This window comes from Homalodisca vitripennis, chromosome 2 (genome assembly GCF_021130785.1).
Source record: "Homalodisca vitripennis isolate AUS2020 chromosome 2, UT_GWSS_2.1, whole genome shotgun sequence".
Taxonomy (NCBI): Eukaryota; Metazoa; Arthropoda; class Insecta; order Hemiptera; family Cicadellidae; genus Homalodisca; species Homalodisca vitripennis.
This window is the reverse complement of record NC_060208.1, coordinates 150564183-150578281: the sequence shown is the minus strand read 5'-3', so window position 1 is coordinate 150578281 and position 14099 is coordinate 150564183. Positions and strand designations below refer to the sequence as shown.

Here is a 14099-nt window from a genome sequence, read left to right as displayed (position 1 = left end):
CATCTTTTCCTGAATTTACTGTATGATCGCGTATCGCAGTTATGGTGGGAAGGGTCGATCTAATGCCAATGTTGAGTTCAGCTCTTTTTCACCTTCCCCTTGATTATTATCTACTTAAACGACACCCGCCGCATTGATGTGCGTTTTATTTGGTTTTATCTCATTTATACTTCTTTTTATATGGATTTCGAAATTCACCATAACCATACAATAATATAACACTAATTGTTTTCTTGGTTCCTACCATTATGAAATCCATAGCACACAATGAGCATCGACAATATGTCAGAGGCCTGGTCCAGATTAGGGTTCTATAGCAGTCTGTTCCGACAATCCGAGTGTCGATTCAGCTACATAGTAGTCGATAAATAATAACGTTCTTAAAATCTTTGTTTAACCATTTTAAATATTTTAATCTAGAGACAGAATTTAAAAACCCGAAATCTGTTTCTATTTCTGTATATATTATAAATACAATACTGGTTTTAATAAATAAACCGAGGTGAGAAAAATCTGTGACATTAAATATACAGAAACTAAAGCTACCTTTAGTGCTAATAGTGAATGAACTTGTTACGAATACTGTATTATTTGCAATAGAAAAAGAGTGTTTTGTTCTTTGTTATGGGTAAAATTATGGATAAAATTTTTGTATGGGTAAAATAAAATACTCAAATATTCTTATCTTTCCCGTTTTGATTGGCAAGCGTAATTGTTCATCGTGTCAAAGAAGACGAGACTTATATAGACGAAAAATATAATGTTAACATTAATTTAATTCTCAAGCACGAAACGTTCACGTCCACAAATAGCCGGTATTTGTAAATAACGGGTTCACCTGAAAGTGTGAAGTGACGACCACTGCTGTCGGAGTGTATCTCCGCTGGCAGGACAAAGGTCTATCACCGTGCCGCGCTGCCATGGTCCAGTAGACTAGGCAGTGACCTGAGGAGGCCGGGACGTGCATCAGTGAGCTGTGGCGGAGGTGGAGGCGAGGACCCAGGCCGAGACCAAGATAATGCTGTAGCGGCGACCGACAATATTGAACAGTGATACTTTGAGGGGAGTGCGTACAAAATCCGACGCAATAACATACTTGCATTGTACGTCACGCTTATCAAGGCCATCGTGTACTTGACCTTATCCAGACTTCTCCAGGAGTATGTGTTTGTTGCGGTATCCAAATCTTATGTGAAATCTCTCTACCAAGGCATTATGTTCAAACAGAAAACTACTAATATTAAAACTTCTTGTGATGTAAAAATGCCGCAACCTAGCCTTCCTCAGGTATAACAAAAAATAAACCAATAGAACTACTAACTATAGCACAACAGCATATTCAATCTACTAAGATGCAGATTTTAGAAAGGCTAAACAAACCAAAAATGCTACAGCTTTCAATCGTTAAAATGTATCGCAAAGAAAATATCTGTTTTTACAGTTGTCTCAAATTTTTACCTTTCAAATATTTGTCGCAGGAATTCAAATGAATTTATTTAAACTTACATTCTAAGACCATGTCAATTGTACAGTATATCTTACCAATAACTTCAAATCGTATAGTCTTTATTTAATCCACGACTTTGAAAGGATTAACCAGGCTTATATGATAACCACAAAAAACAGCAATTCAACCCGATCTAACTTCTCTCAACTTGCATGTGAGGAAAGCAAATAATTAGGTAATCCCACAATTTGTAGCTACGAGTTTTATTGAACTTTTAATTATGAGGTTCGTAAAGTTCAGCAGGAGCGAAAAAGAGGAATAATCGTGTTCAGTCCGATGATACTGAGCGAAGACGTGACTGATTGATGACACGAATCGTGAGTTGTAAGTGCGAGCAGATCCGGATCGCCGCAGGTCAAACCCTTTCATTTCCAGATCCTTATGGCGGGACTGTTAACGAGGCGTAAATGTGAGGTTAATTCGGATCAACTGACAAAACAGCTGTTGGAGTATAATCTGTGATAACCAGGTGGCAGGGCGGGCCGGTCTAGTTACGAGGCGGCCAGGAATTCGTGCGTGGGGTTACCGGTCTGCCATGCCGTGGTCTTCCCTCGCACATTATCACTATAGGCTACTTGTGCTTGTGCGTCACCACCGCTGCCACGCCGCTACCGATCCTTAGCCTTACCCTTCATAATATTCATATAATCAAGCCCATTTCTGCCTGACCTCGTCATTACCACTACAGACCACTTGTGCTTGTGTATCACCACCGCTGCCTGGCCGCTACCAAGCCTTAGCCTTACCCTTCATAATATTCATATAATCAAACCCATCTCTGCTTGAACTCCTCATTACCACTACAGGCCACTTGTGCTTGTGCGTCACCACCGCTGCCTGGCCGCTACCAAGCCTTAGCCTTACACTTCATAATATTCATATAATCAAACCTACCTCTGCTTGAACTCGTCATTACCACTACAGGCCACTTGTGCTTGTGCGTCATAACTGTTGCTAATCCACTACCGAGCCTTGGTTTTATTGTCCAGCCTACCTTATCAAATAAATTAAAATCTGAGACACGCAAACGTTTTAAAATAAAGCATACAAGCATTAGAACATACGGAGTACGCAGCTTGTACTTAGGATTACAATGAACTGTTTCTTATAATTAACTGTAACAATAGGGGACCAAATAATTGCGGATTGCGAGTAAGTAATTCAGATAATTCCATTTGTTTTGTAGCTAATATGAATTTATAAAGATACTGGCTAAATACTGAGATATCAGTGAATGTTTTGCATTATTGAGAAAAGTCATAATCATAAATATATCCAATAACGAAAGTTTCGTTTTATAGTAACACATGAATCCTCATTACTTCATTTGCATCCATATAAAAGAATAATGATACAAATCTAACCATTCTTTTTACGTCCTGTGTTATGGTGCAGAATGCAATGGCATTTTTATATATAAATTACTTTATATCATTCACAATTTTTGTCTTTTAGTCATAGCACATTCACGGCACCTGTCGCTATTCCTGTGATGTCCCGAACACTCTTTACCTCTCGGTTGAAATCGTCGCCTCCCGCGATATCCACCGGATAAAGCTTCTACTCCGATAACCCCGTGATTCCAGTGTGCACTCGTCCCATCAATTAGCAAGCCCAGTCACAATGCGGACAGCCCAAGATGGATTTGCCAATTTAAATACAATGGCGGACTCCCGCCGGCCCAGTCCTGTCCGACCGGTCCGGTCCGTCTCGAGTCGCTCCGCTCTGTCATTTGTACCCGCCCTTTGTTTACTATCTGTGTGACATTACATTCCCCGTGCAAAAATATCCGTAGGGGCCTATAAGCAGTCATAACAAGCCTCGGCTGACATTAATCTTGGCTTTGGTGTACTCTTCCCGTGTCTTGTACAGAGCTTCTGGATTACACTAGCGTTGAAGTCTCCTAATCGGACGATTAAAAGTAAAGACAAACCAGATGGAAGTTGACTTTTCACATCACTATATTTTAAGACATATTAGGTAAGTACACGAGTGTGAGTTTCCTAAATTCTTATTATACTCAAAGAAAGAGAAGTATCCAACATCAGAATGAGCGGCTATCTCCTCCCACCGATACTACAGGGGGTGTAGTACCGCTACAACTCCCCCGCAGAGATGTTTCTCTCCGTCGTTTCGCGGCCCCCGACCACTCCCTTGACAGAGTATATTGTCAGGGGCACTTAGTTTGTCAATTTTATTAGGATGATTTGTTGTTCAATTCTGTCCGGACGCAGAACTCAGTTTCTCTTGGCTACGCTCCAACGCGTGGGAGCCGCCATATGGTCTTCAGCTCTGTCTTAATTCCTAACCTGCTCTTGTATGTCCTATCGGCTTTTGGCTTCAGTGGTAACATTTACGTCACGATTTGCAGATTTTAAATCGACACAGTGTTACAAATCAATGGGGGTCACTTGCAAAATTACCGGATTTCCGAATTTGAGATGAAAGGTATGAAGAATATCGATCGGGATTGTTACTAGTTTTAAACGTGATGTACGACAAGAAAAGGCATGATTATTGTGTTTACCAAGATAGACAGTGATAAGACCAGATGTTAAGCTAAGGGGGCCAAGCTACACAACCCAAACCGTCAGTTATGGCTGGTAAATGTCCACAGCCTCTTACTTCTGGCCTTGACCGCCTTGACCTCCGATACACAACAACTGCTAGCCAACAGGTGTGGTTTGATAATGGTAAGTGGATTTGATTGCAAACATAAGAAACGAACATCGCAATAAGGTATCAAACTGACAGGAGATAAAAGAAAGATTACGATAGTGACTGAATAATTTTTTATGATTACATTACGATTGTTAAGGATGTGAATGGATCGGAAACAACTTTCCTTAACCCATTAAGGCCTGTTAGAGTTACACAAAGATCGAAAAATTAAAATAGTTCAACACAAATCCTAAAGAGTAGATATAGCATTTTGATTTTTTTGACAAATTAGTAATCGGATTACTTTTCACTTAATCTGAAAATTAAAAATCTAAATATTTAAAACTAGTTTTTCTGTCTCTTTTAGACTCGCCATGTTATTTAATTATAAAAAATTACACGAAACATTTATTTCACCAAATCAACGTTTTTCTTCCGTCCAAGCTCTGTAGAAACTTCAGATTCGAAACTAACTGAAATCACTAACTGAATTAAGTTGTTAATTATTCTGATTGCACAATGAAATCAGAGTACAATCTTCTTAGATCATTTCGAAATGTTTTTAATGTGGATAGTCTTAGCTGGAAGAAATCATTATATCATTGCCATTATTTACTTGCAAACTTCTAACAAAAATCAATTTAGCGTTTGGTGCGGCGCGGCGTAAAAATAACAGAATAAAATAATACTTAGCCTATCAAGCAACAATGATTTTGTAGGGTTGAAGATTACTTGTGATTAACCAATTGCACAAAATTAATTAAACCTAGAAATTTGCGATGCTCTTTTAAACTGCTGAACTCGGAAAAATGACTTAAATTAACAGATGGATGACGACGAGGCTGATGCAGGACAACCTGCCCGGTAGAGGAGAGACAGCAGTAGTAGAGCCTTCCATGGAAACCTGCCGGCCCGGAGCCGAGTTACCAACTAGTTTTTGATCGGATCTGCAGCGTCTCGTGGCATATTGACCACTTTTTGCGAGCTTTGACAGAAGCCAATTTCCACAATAATGTTACAACCGCCGGCGGCGTCGAGACTGCTGCCTTGTTCTGAGCTTCCATGTTTCATTTGGAGAGTCCGCTCGGACCGCCGAGCTCCGGGCGGCCCTGTAAATGAGGTTCTCCTCCTCTTAGCCTCCGTCGTAAGCAAATTATGGATATAATAACTGGACCTTGGCGGTGTATTGTTGGTTCTGTCTACCGCCGTGGGTAAATGGACAATCATTATTCAATACAAAGAAAATTACTAAATTGTTTAACACAGGATGTTGTCCAGATTATAATAATCTGACATAGGATGTTTATTCAAGCTCTACTTTGGTCGTTTACGATTTTATGAAGAAGAACCTTTGTTTATTTTACTGAAAAATTTATTGAAAATCACTGAAGATTGTTTATCACTAACAAGCATGAAGACAAATTTACTCTCGGATTCAAAGACGAAAAAATGTATGTACGTTAGAAGAAAATAGCAATTTTACCGTGATGTACTAAATATTATATTTGTATAGGTGACCAAAAGAACACTTTTCGAACCTAATCAGATTTGGAAGTGAAACTACGTTCTCTTATATGCTTCAATTACATACCTTCATTATAGTGGGAATTTCTCTTTAGTTGTAATATGCATTTAAGGATGTGGAATAATAGTTACATTAAACCGCCTACCAAAAGAAAATAAATAAAACTGTTACATATAGCTTACACAAGAGAAATGCTTAAACTAACGTAATGGTCGCTGTTACCAGAAGAACTACTAAGATACATTTTTTACAAAAAATATTCACCATCCAGCAATAGAAGCTGAGAAGACGAACTTAACTAAAGCGAATTTTTCTTATTAAAAATTTTGTTTCTCTACTTTTTGTTGATTGTATAAAATGACAGTTTTCCTTAACCTGAGAGTTTATTATTTACCTATACAGGCTGTACGTTTCAAATTGGAATCATTGCCTAGAATACCAACAATACAACTAAATTGGGATTTTTTTAACAAATCAGCATACTTTCTCCACTACATTAATTATACCTTTCACAGTCAAATAACGTATCCATAAGATAATTTAGGAGATAATATTTGTGCCATATTTGTAAAAAATGGTTTAAAAGAGTAACTATAAGTTAGGTGTTTATAAACAATAAGTCCTTCCCTAATTGTTTTACTTACAATATGTTATTTGGATTTTTTTACGTTTAACAGATATTTCATAATGTCGTTTTCCCTTTTACAAAATAGGGAATCAAATCAAAAGTTTTAAATGGAAACCTCCATCTTGTACCCATTAACTGGCCACTTAAAATAAAATCGTTATAAAAACAGCGAAGAGTTCAATTGCAAACAAATAGAAAGAGTAAAGAACGTAAAATATTTCGCAACGAATCTTTTAGATAATATCTTAGTTATTAAGCTTACACGGCCAGAGGTCTGGGCACCTTTTACGTTTTCCGATCCACACCAGGTAAAACATTTCTTACACAAATTCAACTCTTGAGATAAGTTTGGACTTGATGTGGAGAACCATCTTTATCCAAGATATATTAAACTAAAACAGTTCAGTTTGTTTTCGTATTTCTTAAATGAAGGTGGTTTTAATATAAATTACTATCTACAGAGAGATTGAATGGCTCAAATTTTTACATACATCACATTCCTCTTCCCTTCTCCGTGTCACATCGGTTGATCACGGATACCTAACACATTTTGGCGCCTGATATAGCCAACGTGTATCTGGGCACAATCCTCACTAGTAGGCCTACTATCACTAATCGCAATGGACAGTTGCAGAGAACGGTCAACAGCTTGTGGTTCACGCCCGGCCGCTCTCCGCATGTACCAATCATATTAGCACCCAGCATATGTTGCATTCACATTTTATTCTTTGGAACAAATAATTTTGCAAGTTCGTGTTATTAAACTAATAAGATAAAGGTACTGGTCCAACAGACATCTCAAATTTTAATTTGACATCATATCATTTTACTGATTCGTCAAAAATATATACTCTTTCACCCCAAACTAAACTATTTTAATTATAATTATTTTACACATCGATCCACATTTAACACAATGCGTTTCTAAGTAACACGGAATCTATAAAAAGTTATAACATCGTACTGTATTAGGGTTGAAGTGTAATAAGACTCATTCGTGAGACGTGTAAAACTTCTGCATCCAAACTGTGTTATTCATGTTAGGCTATTAAACGTGGTGTCGAATAAAGAAGCTCACGCCATGGCAAAAGACGTTACATTTAATTAAAACATTAAAAAGATATAAAACTAAACAGGTGTTTCATGTAATTTAACGCTTTCATAAGCTAAGAGAATAATTATAGTGTCCAGTATCATACAACTACTTGTTAAAGATAATGATTGATATGGGTAACAAACTGAGTTGTTGAGTATAACAAAATAATCTTAATAGTATAAATGCGAAAGTACCTTTGTTTGTCTGTTTTTCTTTACCGCGTAAACTACTCAACTGAGTGTAATGAAGGTTTACATGGATATTTTTATGGTTCTTAGGATGAATATAGGCCTATTTTTATTTCGAAAAACCCTTTGGGCTACGCCCTACTGGTCTTTGAAGCAGCAAAAACTGCCATCTTAGTCTCAAAAGTGTTGTAATATTAATTGCATGGCCTATCAAATGTCATCAACTGTTCTGTGTAAACATTATTTATTATTTTTAATCAGTTTACATTTATAGTGAGTGAACTGAATTGAACCGTGGAAGACTGGATTTGAAACAAATGTCCCAATGACTACTGGAGACCAGAAGCATGAATGTATTTTAGCACACACTTTAGCGCTGGGGTAGAATGGTATATTTGCTGAAGTCTAGTCGATACAAGTAAATGAACAAGTCTAGATGAGTGAAGCGCCTGGGGAAGGTTGTCCAGTAATACCCTGAGGCGTCTCAGGTTACATTTATAGTAAATAAAATTACTAAAGAAAACCCATAATTTTTCAGTTTTAGATTTCAGCGATGAGCTAAGTACTATAAGTACTAATCTATCTTATAACATAATCCTTCTAAAACATAAGAATGTCAGAATTTGATTCCAAAGACTCCCTTTGACGCAGTCAACAACAACTAGATGAAAATTTGCTGGACTGTTCTTTTGAAGTAATATACCAATTCCAGCTCTAAATGTTAGTATAACGAATAAAATTTACAATGAAATTATTTATTTGAAACATTTTGATGGGTAAAATATTTTGAACATAATTCAATCACTTTCAAAAAAAACTGAGGGTTCGAGAAGATTTTGAATGTTGCTAACTTGCTATATACTTTGTTTCATAGGGGTTTCTTGTATTATTCTTGTTTCAATGAGAATTAGGGTATATGATTGTATTTTAAGTAAATTTTAATTTCTTTTCAATCTTGCAAATTTTGTTCAGTTTGCGCTATATAAACGAATAAATGAAGATTCGGTGTGTTCTTAAAGATCTCCCAACAAAACACCATGTGGCATAATCCTGAAACTGTCTATTCTATCACACTCGTCTTTCCTTCTCTGGTCTCTCATGAAAGACGGCGTTTTAAAAATCTAAAAAAACCCGACCATATTACCCTTCAATTTCCTTTAGTTTTAAATGTATAAATCTCTAACTGTGCTATAAATAAACTAATATAGTGAGGGTTACGTCATAACGTTAAGACCTCTCTAGCAATACCCCCCATGCAATAATTCTGACAAATTTGGGTTCCCACCGATCATAGTATCCCCACCAACCAGGAATTTATATTATTAATTGAAAATCTTATATTTATCCAAGCAGCCTCTCGCCTACCACGTTAGGCCGCTTTTGCTTATTCACGAACTATACCAAAGGTTCTAGGTCTATAAACAACGTATTAACTTTTCTTTTTTATCCATTTTCAATTCCACTTTTATAGTGTTAACAAGAAAGTTTAATGTATTTGTGTGTGTGCATACGTTTTACTGGAAGTGGTTTCACACTTCAGGCGTTAAGAAATGCAATGCTATGAAAGACTTTTATAATTTATTTCATATCCTAATCGTAAAAGGGAGAATGTTTTTGATGTCTACCTAAAAGTATCCTACATTGTATGAACATTATAGTACGCCATTGTAAAGATTTATTCTACTTTAACTGGCAATAACTAAATACCTTATAAGGTGTAAATAATTTACATATAATGTAGGATGTGGTAAATGTGAACTGGATAAAGCGACCTTGATCTACAAGTGATATTTGGTAGGTTGCGGATGTGAATTGTCCGTTAAACCTTAACCTTTATCTATAGTTGGGAGAAATTATCGACGCAGGCTAACAACAATGCTAAAGGACAATTGTGTTTCCATTGTTTAACTCGGACTGTAATACGTTAATTATGGTATGTTTGTTTACTTGTTTGAATAAAAAGGAGAGACAGATCCCTTTTACTCACTGTCCTGTGCGAGGGTTCTTATTAAACAGAATAAGCGGGAGGGACGACACAAAACAACTAGTTGGTACTGATAAACAGTGCATAGATCACAAGAAAGTGTTTGAATCTGAACTCAGATTCAAAGTTAGTCTTAGACCCCTCAGCAATCGGCACTCCCAATTTGTTATGGATTTAAGTAATCTAACTTACAGTTTGCAATGTACGACTTAGCACTACTAACCAGTAGATTGCTTAACAAATGCAAGATACAAAATATCGAGAGAGGGAAAGATCTTTTGTATGAATGCTAATTAATTAAGTTAATGTTAATTACACAAGAAATGTTCAGGAAATACGAGCTAACCTTTGCATGGATTTAGCTTATGTAGACACCATAAGTTTAAACCCATAAAACTTCTTCTTACAATAGCATACCAATACGATGAGAATGAAATAATGGAATTCTATACATTTATTTGAAGAGGCATGTAAGTTTTAAACTTTTCGGGCGCAACGCTAATCACGTGATCACCAACAGACGACCGCGAAGGGGAAAATGAACTCCGGAGTCAAAAATAGTTAAAGTGCGGCCATCACCGAAGATTGGTGTAATGATGGGAGCCGACCGGCCTAATTGCGACGGGCCCGGCAACCTCCAAAAATGTATGAATATTTATAAGTGAGTCGTTGTATTCGGCAGCGAGTACCGTGGGGCCCGGGACCAGGAGATGGATATGGAGGCGGCCCCGACGCTCCTGTGTCGACTTTGGCTGGCCTCAATCACAAAATTGTACAATATATATATATATTTATGACATCTGGAGGAGAGTAATGGACTGACCTTGGCAGTGAAGTGGTTAACTTGTTCTGCAGATCGTGGCAACATTAACAAGTTAGGTGGTACAAGTCGTCCTCTTGTTTGTCTAATCGCTTATTTACACCCAAAAATAGTTCTCTGTCTGAAAGTAGTGCAATTTGTTAAATGTTATATTGAAATTATTTCAAGAATTGTATTATTGTAACCTTAAAGTAACAACCTTAGCATTGTAACATTAGTATTGTATATTTCTAACGCTTCCCCCTTTTAATTTAAATTCAATGCTTAAATGTGTAGCAACAACATGAAACGCGTGCAAATAAATAAGTAAGAAACACCAAATGTATAATAATTTTAATAAAGATACACTGATCTGCAAATGTTTAAATTAAAATACATCCATACAGTCAGTATATGTGCAGTTTCTGTCTAACAAGATACATAATATAATGTCTTATACAAATATAAATCATAGAATATTTCTGTTTTATGACACTTGTTTCAAAATATGAAGCGCTGTACCATAAGCAAATCAATTTTCTGCAAAATGTGTTTTTTTACTTTTAAACCGCTTAACGTTTTAATCAAATACACCAATGACGGAAAGCTCTTAAGAGACATGGTGTACCATTTCACGAATAACTAGTACTTTATTAATACATGGGCTGCGAGATAAGAAGTGTACGTGTTGCACCATTCACACAAGTGAAGAGACGACGGCGCTGGGCTGGAGAGTATAACGCTGTTGTACACACGCGCGTATCAGTGAATGGCGAAGATCTAGACAAAAGCGCAGACCGATCTGCGAAAAACGGAGCCCTTTATTCCTGACCCCACGTCCCTTCGCAGATAGGACACCGGTGAACTGAAGGAGCGTGAGGGGAATAGTAAACCTCACATCACGGAGCTTCAGACGTGACTATACAAAAGGCGAGGGTATTTAGGCCCATTGGAGTCAACCGGCCGAGTTAACACCGTTTGTTCTTTTGTAATTCGAAGGTCGGGGAAGGGAGGAGGGTCCCTCCATTTCCGTTCTGGGGGTAAATAAAACTGGCAGCTGAAAGGAAGAAACCGATAAGAGGTCTACGGGTGGTAAACAACAGTCTAATTGTATCACTGCATTAGATTTGTTTACATTGTAGACAGTTCGAAATTTACTAACCGTCATGAAAAATGTGTTGTTTATGAAGTACTTTTAAAGTAAAATACTACAGTATCTAAGTTCTCAGCTTGATGATAAAACCACGCTGGCTATACTATACTTACTGTTGGTTACATTAGCCGAGTATGCTTTAAAGGAATTAGAATACTAAATTAGATTCACGCTTTATCTGTTTAATGCCTTACAGCATTAAACTTAACCCATTTAAAAGCTGTTGTCAGACATTATAAAGAATTTTGTATGGCCCCAGGCTAGTGGAGATTAATTTCCCATACAATCTTTATTAAAAGAAAATCCAGACATTATGATTTTAGTATTAATATTTCTTTATTTTGAAAAGTAGTGAATCAGAATTTTTGAAAATATGAGTTCTCATTAGTTTATGGATTGGGTTCTTTTTCATAATTACCAGTATGGTTTATTGTACTGCAGACTGCAAATATTTGTTAAGTAAATCATTTCAATTCAAGTATTATATTTAAAAAATGAGTTCGAAGTATTGTAAATTGCACTGGTAACATTAAGTGTTCCAATTGAACCGGAATTCATGAATACTTGGATTGAGCACTCAAAGTAACGTAAAAACTTTAAAATAGCCAAGAGTGAAGTTTACTAATGTAAACACCCAAAATGATTAGGAATGAACACGTAACGTAAACTAACATACAAATGCTAAAAGTAAAACGTTAAAACTATGGCTTAATTTTATTAATATGTATGTCAAATTTTAAACAACTGTGTAGTATTTTTAACTGTTGAATAAATAAATAACGAAGAATATAATAGACCTCTATGTTTTTCGTGACACGCAAACCGATTAATCTATTAACTAAATAATAAAAACTGGATGAGAAATGTAAAGAAGAGTACGAAAATGTAAATGAGAAGATGCAAGAAACTATCTAATCTGCGAGGTTATGTTTGGCGAGCAGACGACAGCGAAAGGCATCGCGCCAGCTTGTCTAATTATAACGCGCAGTGCCAACCTTAAAATAAACTTGATAAAAATATCAGCAAGAGTGTACTGCATTACCTGCTTATCTTGGAAGTTACTATTGAAGAAACCGTATTTTCCAGCGATGGGGGACACACATGTTGACATAGAGGTTAACCAACCGACACTGACCGGGTGTGAGCGAGTGGAGCGAACGAGCGCGCGTAGGCGAATGCGCATGCGCCTGAGCCGCACCTCGGCCCCCCACTCCCACTCGGCCGTTCATTATTTATGTCCCCTTATCATAGTGGGATGTAGCGTCCCGGGATATTTAACTAACAGAGTCCGTCGTTTAATAGAGAACCAGTTTACGCGTCGCCCCCTCCCCCTCCTCCAGCACTGTCTGTATGGTGTGCAGAACCTTATGTAAATTTATTACAACCTGTGTTACCATGTTCAATAAATAATCAGTCAAATGTTTTTTTGTCCTGCGCCGGAGGCTTCGTCCACAAAATTCTGAGTGTTTACTCTTTCCAGTTTGGGCCATTGGCGGCAATAGAATAAATATAATGAAACCATATCATAGGTTTGTTTGAGGAAGAATCGTCCAGATTTGCTATCAGACAGAAGAGAGTCCAGATTTAGAGGAGACGTCAACAGAAGAAAACTCATACATCAATGGGGTGATAAGTTGGTTATGTCACACTCAAAAGCGAATATTGTTTTTAACGCTCTGGTGTTTTGTTTGCTTTCTCAGTGCTAATGAACGATATTAATTTTGCACAGTAATACAATAAAAGCCACGTAAATAATTTTAAAATAAAAACCACAATTATTTTATTTTTTAGAAAATATTTTTAGAAATGCGAAAAATTAGAGAAACCTTTTTTGAAGAATTGAGAAATACTAAAAAACAATCATTGAATTAAAGTGTTTGTACCGATGGAAGAAAAGAAAGCATTGAATCGGCAAACGTATATAAGTGTTACATTTTTTAATGGATGCATTTTAATTAAAATATGCAATATTTTTATGTAAACACGAGAAAATGTAGTTATTAGCCTACTATTACGCTTCGTGGTACAGTACTAATATTATAAAGTGGTTACCAATCCTCAACTCCACAAGCGTGTGTGTACGTTACAACAATTCTCCGTAAGTTAAAGTTCAAACTACGGGTTCACAAGAATAATAATAATGTATATATTGAATCTTGTTCACAATAATAAATTGTATCACAAACCGTCAGCAGTTGCATTGAAGTGTTCCCTCATACAAACAATGAGTGTGGATCATGCAGACACCATCGCATTGACTTCAGATCTAGCGTTTTCAGATGTTCCAGCGACTCATGAAGAATTCAACGACCGAGTATAAATCGTTACGAATTAAATTGAGACGAATATTAAATATATTTTGACTGTCGGATTTTTTATTTTGAGGAAGTGTAATGATTTTTTTTAGCCAGTTGCTGAATTCTATGTTACTATTGATATTTTTTAAATAAAAATTAATGGTTTTAGCATGACACTTTGAGGAGAATATCTTTGAAAAATTTGGATATAGCATGGAAGAACCAGATATCACTCAGTATAAACAAACAAAAAAATACAAA

At 36.5% G+C, this 14099-nt stretch overlaps 1 protein-coding gene across 4 annotated transcripts in view; it reads right to left on the bottom strand.

Annotated features, from left to right (window-relative positions):
• Positions 1–12727, bottom strand: part of LOC124354895 (leucine-rich repeats and immunoglobulin-like domains protein 1) — a 44328-nt gene extending 31601 nt beyond the window's left edge. The window contains exons 1-2 of one of the 4 annotated variants that reach the window (XM_046805687.1): positions 12584–12727; positions 10413–10530 (exon numbers count right to left, since the gene is read on the bottom strand). The gene's annotated coding sequence lies outside the window, so the exon portion shown is untranslated. Of the gene's footprint in view, positions 1–838; positions 1053–10412; positions 10531–12583 lie in introns of those variants that run through there. The other 3 variants (XM_046805686.1, XM_046805689.1, XM_046805688.1) reach the window with 3 other exon arrangements.
• Between the last annotated feature and the right edge of the window lie 1372 nt (positions 12728–14099).